This window comes from Jaculus jaculus, chromosome 4 (genome assembly GCF_020740685.1).
Source record: "Jaculus jaculus isolate mJacJac1 chromosome 4, mJacJac1.mat.Y.cur, whole genome shotgun sequence".
Lineage (NCBI taxonomy): Eukaryota > Metazoa > Chordata > Mammalia > Rodentia > Dipodidae > Jaculus > Jaculus jaculus.
The window spans coordinates 21,063,044-21,072,586 of NC_059105.1; the positions used below are offsets into that span (position 1 = coordinate 21,063,044).

Genomic DNA, 9,543 nt, shown 5'->3' on the forward strand with positions numbered 1-9,543 from the left:
GAGTTCATTTGCAGTGGTTGGAGGCCCTGGCGCAACCATACTCTCTCTCTCTCTCTCTTCCTCTTTTTCTGTCAAATAAATAAATAAAAATAAGATTTTTTTAAAAGCAAACCACTACTTCCCCTACTTGCTTAGCCGCCTCTTCAATGGAAGAAAGTAAAGAGGCCAGGGCAGCGAAGTGGACATCCAAGAGGTCAGGTGTCTACTCCCAGTGCTGGAAGAGCTGGACTTTGCATTTCCAAGTTCACCTTGTCTGGGAGAAAAACCCACTCAGGAGCTCAGCCTGAACAGACGGCTTCTCAGAGGGAGCTCACCACTGCAGAAACCTCAGGTAGCTTCAAACCCAGGTCTCCTCCTCACACTTCTCTGTCTAATCAAGCCCCAGGGTCTGGAGAACGGGTTCTCAGGAAGCCTTCAGGCACACTGGCTGCTGAAGCTGCCTCCCAGACCAAGGATTTCAGGAAAGGGCATGTGTCAACCTGCATGCACACAATTGACCTTCACAAGGGTCTGAAGCTCTAATGAAGGAGGCCCTGAGCCTTGGTGTGGGAAGGAGAGTGGCTAAGCAGAGGAGCTGCACTTGAGCCCTGTCCTCGCCTGGGCATAGCTGGTGTCAATTAAACAGCACAGGCTGGTCCTGGGGATATTCTGAATTCCTAAGCAACCTCACATTTGAGCTGTGATGCCAAGCCCCAGCTCTGGTAAAAACAGCAAACCTTTGTCCAAGAGTGCTACACGATGTCCTGACTTAATGTATTTTAATTTTTTTATTTTTTGAGGAAAGCCCAACAGACTGGCCTTTTTTTTTTTTTAATGCAAGAAAGGAGGTCCGGGGGAGAGAAAATTGGCATGCCAGGGCCTTCAGATAATACAATTGAATTCCAGACGTGTGCCTCCTTTGCATCACTGTGTGTTTGGCTTATGTGGGACATGAAAAGTTGAACATGAGTCCTTAGGCTTCATAGGCAAATGCCTTAACCACTAAGAAATCTCTTCAGCTCCAAATTGGAATTTAAGAAAATTATTTATTTATTTGCAAGGGGGGAAAGGAGGGAATGGGTGCACCAGGGTCTCCTGCTACTGCAAATGAACTTGAGTCACTTTGTGTATCCAGGTTTACGTGGGTACTGGGGAACTGAACCCAGGCTGTCAAGATTTGCAAGCAAGCACCTTAATTGCTGAGCCATCTCTCCAGCCCTGTAATTCTTTTTAATTGGGGGCATAAATGTCATACAATAAAATCTAGACTAGTAGAAAACCTTACAAATTAAATTCATGAGGTTAAGACATATTTCTGGTTAACTGAGAGTTAATTGATTGTCATTTTAATTTATGTTGGTAAAAAGAATCTTCACTGTCCTCACAGCACAGCCTGGCACTGCTAGGAAATTAAGTTCTTTCTTTCTTTCTTTCTTTTTTTTAGACTATCAGATTTTTGTTACTCTTTTCTTCAAAAAAATCACATGTCAAATATAATACAAAATGAAAACCAAGGATATATGGCATATCGTTCTTTTTAAAAGATGGTTTCTTTTCCCCTCAATAGGACAAAAGTAATTAAGCCATTATCTCTTGACATTTAAACTTTTAAGTTCACTCTGTCTGTAAAGTATACTCAAGATTCCCTACTGAAGTGCAATGACTATGCTGAAAACCTGAAACAGTATAAGTAAATTTCACACAATTACTAATCTCCTAAGAATATACAATGTTACCAGTTAGGAAACAATTGTGCAAAAGCCTTTTTTTTTTTTTTTCTTTTTTAGCTTGGTGTAGGTGGAATAGCAAGTTTCTGTCTAAATCAAGTAATGCGTCGCTTCTATAAAGGTGACAACATGTAAGGCCCTTCAAAGAATGATGACTAACCAAACAAAATGCAGTTATTGGATTATCTTGCTATTCATATCAGCTTGTTATTAACGCATTTCTCTTAAATCTGTACAGCACTCCATTTTACACAGAGTAACCCCACTCTTCATTAATCTGTTCTAAAGTACACATTTTTTTTTTTTAGCCAAAATTCTGGCCAGTTGTGGCATCTGGTGAAGATGTCATCCCAGCTCTATTATCATTCACATTCACCAAGGGAAATTCTGAAAATTCAGCACTTGTCCCTGGTCCCCGAAGGTTCACCTGTCCATTGGCAGTGCTAAACTGAGTAGCTATACCTGCTCTGGATCCATGATATGGAGCACGGAAGGGCTGTTCAAAGGAGCTCATCTGGTAAGCTTGGAGGACAGGCTGAGCCTCAGCTTTTTTCTGAGAAGGCACTTGATCCAAAAAGTCCTGTGTCGATGTGGCAGAAGCATGGTTTGCCTCATCACCTGAAAAGGAAAATGAGTGCTGTGAATCACCAACTATGAGTCCGAAGTGGGACTTATCTGGAGTTGTTCTTAGTGGAGAATTCATTCCTGATCGAAAGCTATTGATGGGCATGGCTGCAGAGACTTGCTTGTCTATGGAAGAGAATGCTGGCTGGTTTGGAAGGGTTGGGTTATCAGTCACAAAGTTAAGGCTTGGGCTATTCAAATAGGCATCATTTTGGCTAGTTCTGTCCAAAGCCTCCTGCAGAAACTTTGAGTATTCCTGCATCATGTTAGCTTTATCTGATGTGGATGCTTGGGAGCTGGGTCCAACACTCTCTGCCTGGGCGACTTCAGGTACTTCTGAGGAGCTAACTGATAGGCTAGAAGTCACTTCAGTGTCTGCAACACTGGAGGAAATCTCATGCTACCTACCTATTAGCTTTATGGGAATAATGATCCAACAGAGTTCTCAGCACCTCATCTGGAATAACATTTTTGTCATGATTACTCTTAATCTCCACATTCGGTGCCTGTGAATCCAATATAGATGCTGTGGTGCTTTCATCAATGACACTTGCCACCGCCGCTTGTGTTACCGAAGGCTGAGAAGCTATGGTGCCCACGTTCAACGCATATTCTCTGCTGTTGTTCCTTGCTGCTTGAAGACAGCGCTTCTTCTTCAGAAACTGCATGGCATCATCATAATTAGTACTACTATGCACAGGCTTACTGGGCCCTTCTTGCAAGTTATCAACCTGATCGATGTCAGCATTTCCTTCTGAGTCCAGTAAAGATTGTTTATCCACAAGTTCAAATGCATACTTTGAAACTTTGCTCTCATCATAAGTAGATAAAGGTGAAATTGTTTGATTCTGCTCCAGTGGCTGTTTCAGACTTTTCTTACTATTAATTTTTTTTGAGAACCAACTTTGGTGGGTGTATTTCTCCTGATGCGTCTTCTAAATGTGACCCTCCAACTGAAGAATGTGGCATCTCAACAGCCTATTCTGCAGCCATATATTCATCTTTTACTTTAGTACTTGAAGAATAAAGAGGCAAGTAATCATTTTTGTCTTTCTTCATGTCAGATTTGTCCAAAACACTCTCTTTGTCCATTCCAGATGATTTTTTTTCAGCTTTCTGCCTTTTCTCTTTTGGCAGTGAATTATCTTTTGGTGATGTAGAAAAGCCAGAATCTTCCTCTGATGTCAGAAGGCCACCTTTGATGGCACATCTGTTTAGTTTTTTGTCATGATTTTCATGGCACATATGTTTATGTTTCAATACATGATCTGTTCTGGAAAAATTGGTAAGGTTTTTCTCCACTATGAGTTCTCTTAAGCCTTTCCATATGATACTTTTGTATGAATCTCATACCACATTCATCACAACGAAATGGTTTTTCACCAGTGTGAATCTTCTTGTGTCTCTGCAGCAGGTACTTCTGTAAGAAACGCATGTCACATTGACTACATTGAAATGGTTTTTTGACTGTATGAATGAAGACATGTCTCTGTAAATGATAGTTCATTCTAAAGGCAGCATTGCAGTGCTCACAAACATGAGATTTATGGGTTTTCAAACCAAGTGATCCATCCTCATTTATTGTAAGGATTTTTGCAGGAGAACGTTGCTTCCGCTTCTTTTTCTGTAAGTCTACTGGCTCTCTGATTTGTTTTTTTGTCTCTCATCAGTTGCTCAGATACATCAGTAAAAGTAATTTCTTGATTTACACTTACAGGGACATTGAGTGCATACTGCAGTCCTTGAGGAAGTCTTTTGTGTGTTTCCATCTGTTCTTCATCGTTTTTCACGGTCTCCTCATGGACCATGAGTTCATCATGTGATATATCCTGCTGTATCATCTCACTGTCCTGTAACACTTCATCTGCAGCAAGGATCTCCTGATGAGGCACACTTCGATCTTGAAGGACTGAATCCTGCAGCTCTCCAGACACGGTGGACCAGCCAGACACTCCGCCCATGACAACCACTGCCCTGGAAGACTGTATTTCGTCTATGTCGCCACAGTTAAGAAACAATCCTTCCAGTTTGTCGTCAATGTTCATGCTTAAGCATAACTGCCTGAGGAAGACTTCAAGGAAGTGAATGCTGTTGAGGTGAGAAAGAAACCATGGTTGAGTTTCTACCTTTCATAGGCTTCAGAAACTCAATCCCAGGTCAATCACTATGCCATTGAATTCTGCAGGCAGACATTGAGTCTCCATCCTTCCTGCGGGCCTAGAGAGGAGGGGAAGGGAGAGGGGGAGGGGAGAACTTTGGCCGTGGTAGCTTTGGCAACAGCTCCCCATCCTTGCGCCTTTCTCCTTTTCCTCCCCTCCCCTTCCCCCTCTCCCTCCTCCTCCTCATCTTCCTCCTTCCTAAATTCTTTCTTGAAATGACTTGTGGTTATAGTTACCAGGCCAAATATATGGTGTTTTCACAGTATAACTCAGCCAGTGAAAATGAAAGATAGTTAAATAAATATAGATAGCCACAGAACTTACAGTGACATTTTAAAGTACTATGCATGTATTCAGTTGTAACCCCTCTGTTGTGTGAACTCTGAGACATGAACATGTGTAGTTACTTTCTCCTTGCTGGGATAAAGCACCTGACCAAAAGCAGCTGATGAGAAGAAGGTTTTATTTTGTCTTATAGTCTTGAGGGGAAACTCATGATGTCAGGGAAAGCATGGCATGAGCAGAGGCTGGATGTCACCAGCCGCAAGAGAGTGAACCCAGTATTGGCAAGGGGGAGCTGGTCATAACACCCCTAAACCTGAACCCAAAAATATATACCTCCAGAACACCTCCACCTCCCAAACTGCCATTAGCTGGGGACCAAATATTTGGAATACATGAGCCTGTGAGGGACATCTGATTCAAACCATCACACACATCTACTCATTCCAGATAGTGTACCAATAGCAGACCAACAGAGAAAGTCCACTCAAGGTTAGCTTGAAAAACCAATGAGTTAATCTGAGTTATAGGAACATGGGTGAGGGTTTACTGACCAAACAGCCACATCACCAAAAGTCTTCCCAGCTGGGTGGAGACTTCTCCATAGCTGTACCACCTTCAGCTACCATTTCACCCTAGTGAAATGTTTAGCACCTCTGGAGACTACATACCCCGGGAATGGGACAAGGGAGCAGCTGGAATCTCAGGCCAGGGTCTGATGACCATCCCAACTTGAGGAAGCCACAATAGGCTGGCTCTTGCTGCAGGTCTCCAGTGGGCAGTCACAGCCACTGTAAGGTGATGGTCTCTAGGCTCAGAGCACAGTGTTCCACAGCACTCCCCTTGGCCCTAAAAGTAGATTGCTTACATTTCCTTTCATTGTTTGGTTATTTGTTTATTTTCGCGGTAGGGTCTCACTCTAGCCCAGGCTGAACTGGAATTCACTATGTAGTCTCAAGGTGGCCTCCAACTCATGGTGATCCTCTTACTTCTGTCTCATAAGTGCTGGGATTACAGGCGTGTGCCACCACACCTGGCTCAACATTACCAAATCAGAGCTAGCATTGATTTGCCATCCCCACTGGAGTCTTTTCACCAGAATGTGTCCAGTTGAGTTGGCTCTGACTGACACTATGTCTGCAGTGAGCTGAGACTCATGGCAATGGTAGAGGGGCTGGACACTGGGAGAGGGCTGGAACGAGTCACCTCACCTGTCCACTCTCCTGTGCTCACGGTTCAGAGCACCTCTTCTTGTCTATGCTTGCCTGCTAGAAAACCATTATCATATCTATCTTTAAATACTCTTGTTTATTTGCAAGGAGCCAGAAAGAATGGGTATGTCAGGGTCTCCTGCCCAGCTGCAAACTTAACTCCAGATGCATGCATCACTTTGTGCATCTGGCTTTACGTGAGTACTGGGGAACTGAACCTGGGCCAGCAAGCTTTGTAAGCAAGTGCCTTTAAGCACTCATTGAACCATCTCCTCTGCCCATCACATATGTTTCTGACCTTGGACTTTAAAGAGTTGACAGCCTTTTTTTTTTTTTTTCATATCATGAATGGCCTTCAGGCCAAGCAATGTTTTAATGATTGCAACTCATTAGGTTCCTGTGCTGGGGAACTTCTGTGATAGTCAAAGAAGAGAGTTGAGAATGGAGTCAAGCAATGAATTCCTCACATGAGGAGAGCGACAAAGGAAATGGTACAAGGATGGGACAGGGACTGTGAGAGGGGTCGATAGCTGCTGCCACCATGGATAAGAAATCCAGAGGATATGGTCTTGGGGGAAGGGACAGATATGCCGAGACTAGAACGACAAGAATGATGAGAAGAAGCCAGCCATTCGAAGACTGTGATAAAAGAAGGGAAAACTGTGTGTTGAGACCATGTCCGCTTGTATGAGGACCTGGCAGGGGTCACAAGCAGTGGATGGGTCTGGAGAGGCCTGGCGTGGAGGGTGAACAGAGCTTGTCTATGCTCGCAGCATGCAAACCATCAAGATACGGAGTTATACTGATGCTGGGGTGTAGTGGGAGATGGAAGCTGCCAGAAGCCCAGCCCTTGTTAATAGAAAGATTTCAGGGCTGATGGAAGCTGGTGACCTGTGCAGTGTGTGCAGCGTTTGTTTGCTCTCTTCTCTGGAGAGTTTTCTCCCTCACACCTAGGCACAAGCCAGGGGTGCAGGGTAGAATATGGGGAGGGGTGTGGGGAGATTCTGCAGTGGTCTGCAGGGGATATTGCTATAGCAAGAGATCATTTCCAAGCCTCAGGGCTGGCCTGGCCATGTGGTAAGGACAGAGAGGGGATGGGCAGAGAGCTCTGGCACTCTCACAGTGTGACTGCTGAGGAATGGAATTGAACCTGGGCTGGCAGGCTTTGCAAACAAATGCTTTAAGCTCTATGGTCTCTCCCCAGTCCTTTTGCAAAGTTCTGTCTCAGCTTTTTGTTGTGCCTCTGTTCTTTCCGTTTCTGGTCTTAGCATTTTCTTTTAATTATGTTCATTTATTTGAAGCACTGTTTGTGTTCTCAATAATTTTGTCTCCATCCTGCCACTGAAGTTCTGGCTGTGGGCCCTCATCTTTGACAAGCCTTTGTTCTGTCTTTTGGATTTGGTTTCGTGTTTCTATCCACCTCTTCATTTTTCTTGTTTTCATTGCATTTTCCTATTGTTTCCACATCACTTTAATTTGTCTACTTACCATTTATTTTGCCCACCTGTTCGTTAGTTATAATATACAGATTTTATTCTTGATTGAGAGATTGCACCCATGCCTCTTGGTGACAGAGAGACACATGGGGAAGCCCTTACCTGGCCTGAATGATAACTGCTCATTCTATCAGATAATGGAAAGAATGGACATTTGGCATATTTGCTAAGGATCCCAGAAACAGAAATTCTCACTCTTAATATAGGCAGAAAAAAATACAGTAAGAATCTAAAGAATGTGAACTTAGATCACTACTCTCCTGAATTGGTATATTGAAAAGTCAAGAAGGGGCTAGAGAGGTGGCTTAGCAGTTAAGGTACTTGCCTGTGAAGCCTACGAACTCAGGTTTGATTCCCCAGCACCACATAAGCCAAATGCACAAGGTGGTGCATGAGTCTGGAGTTCGTTTGCAATTTGGAGGTCCTTGTGCCTCATTCTTTCTCTCTCATATGGCTCCCTCTCTCCTTCTCATAAATAAATAAAAAAATTCAAGAAGAGATCCATTGAGAAAGTGACCAAATTAGTTTGTTCATCTATTAAAATTCCAAATATGTATATATTTATTTTTAATTCAGGAGGGAACCACAGTAACATTAGGGTCTTTTTAATGCATATGTGTGTGTGGTATGTTGTATGCATGTTCATATATATGTGGAAACATAGATGGGCACAGTTGCACATGGGTGTGTGCCTGAGTGTGGAGGCCAGAGGTGGATGTCCAGTGTCTTCTTCTATTGCTCTTCACCCATTTACATGGGTTCTGGAGGTGCAAACTTGTGTTCTCATGCTTGCATAGAAAGGACTTTCCCCTCTGAGCCATCTCCCCAGCCCCAGTGTTAGGGTCTTATATCAAAAGTGTGTTTCTGGGTAACAGAAGACACCAATAACCTCTTCTGTTTAGTTTGTTCATTTGCTTGTTACATGAACAGAAGAGGTGTAGAACAGAAAGAGTTTAGAGAAACTATTTTGTTACTATTCACTAAAATTTGGGCAGTATCTCACTTCTCTCTCCTCCATGTTGAACTTTGAAATTTCTTATTGTCACAGGTCCCATGACCTTAACAGCCCTGCCATCTAAGCCAGTTTCTCTGTGATGAAGTCGGGGATAGCCAGGAGGTCATGGCCAGGGAGGGGTAGGGACTCCCATTCCACATTCTCATTTTTTGTCACTTGGACAATAAGCCTTAGACCAAGTCCCAAAGGAGCATTTTGCAATGCTGTATTTTAACTCTCTGAGGCAGGGAAAAGTCTTCAGAAACCTTGCAAACAAGCCACGATGTTGGAGTCAGCATTTCCCCATCAGTATTTAGGAATTGTCACAATGGTCCGATGTTTCGTTGAGGGCTGGCATGGCCGAAGGCTGGTGGCGATTAAGATGGTAGGCAGAACGGCCATGCTGCAAAGGTGGAGAAAAGCGAAGCCAATGTGCTCTGCAGGCAGCAAATGGAAAAATAAATGGGTCAGATTCTCACTCTGGCAATTTGAAAGGGAATTTTTTTGAAGTAATGAAGAACAGTAAACTTAAATAGGATGAGAAATTGACTCGTGAATTGCAAGGCATCAGTCTGTGTCCCAAGCAATAAGAACTCCCAGCCATTGTTGAGACTATTAACCTTGTCCTGATGCTATCTCAATAGTCCTCAACTGTTCATTACATGAAAATGAAAATATTTTATAGACAAACATATTAGCAAAGAGGATTGGGCTGAACCAAAAGAGAACACGGTTACTGTGATGTCCACACAGTGTGTCCAGCCTGTCCCTGGCTGTCCCCCACAGCTTGTTTCTTCTCAGCTTCTCAAGCTCCTCGTTCAAGGTCACACGGCTAGAAATGGGTCCACCTGGATTGTGAACTGAGGCCCTCTGGAAGCAGGTGCATATCCACATGGAACCACCTTTCCCGGAATCTCTACATCCTGCAGCAATTCAGTCCCATCATGGCTGCGTGGTCTCCAGTCCCCTCGGCTAGTGTGCCCCTGCACTGAGCTACACAAGGCTGAGGGCAGAAAGCTGAGCAGATGGCACTGCCTCTGACGCTCCTGTGATGCGGCTCCCGCGAGCAGG

The 9,543-nt window shown here is 43.8% G+C and overlaps 1 pseudogene; it reads right to left on the reverse strand.

The window, feature by feature from the left end:
• Positions 1-1,994: 1,994 nt before the first annotated feature.
• On the reverse strand, positions 1,995-4,390 carry LOC101612968 (annotated as a pseudogene).
• Between the last annotated feature and the right edge of the window lie 5,153 nt (positions 4,391-9,543).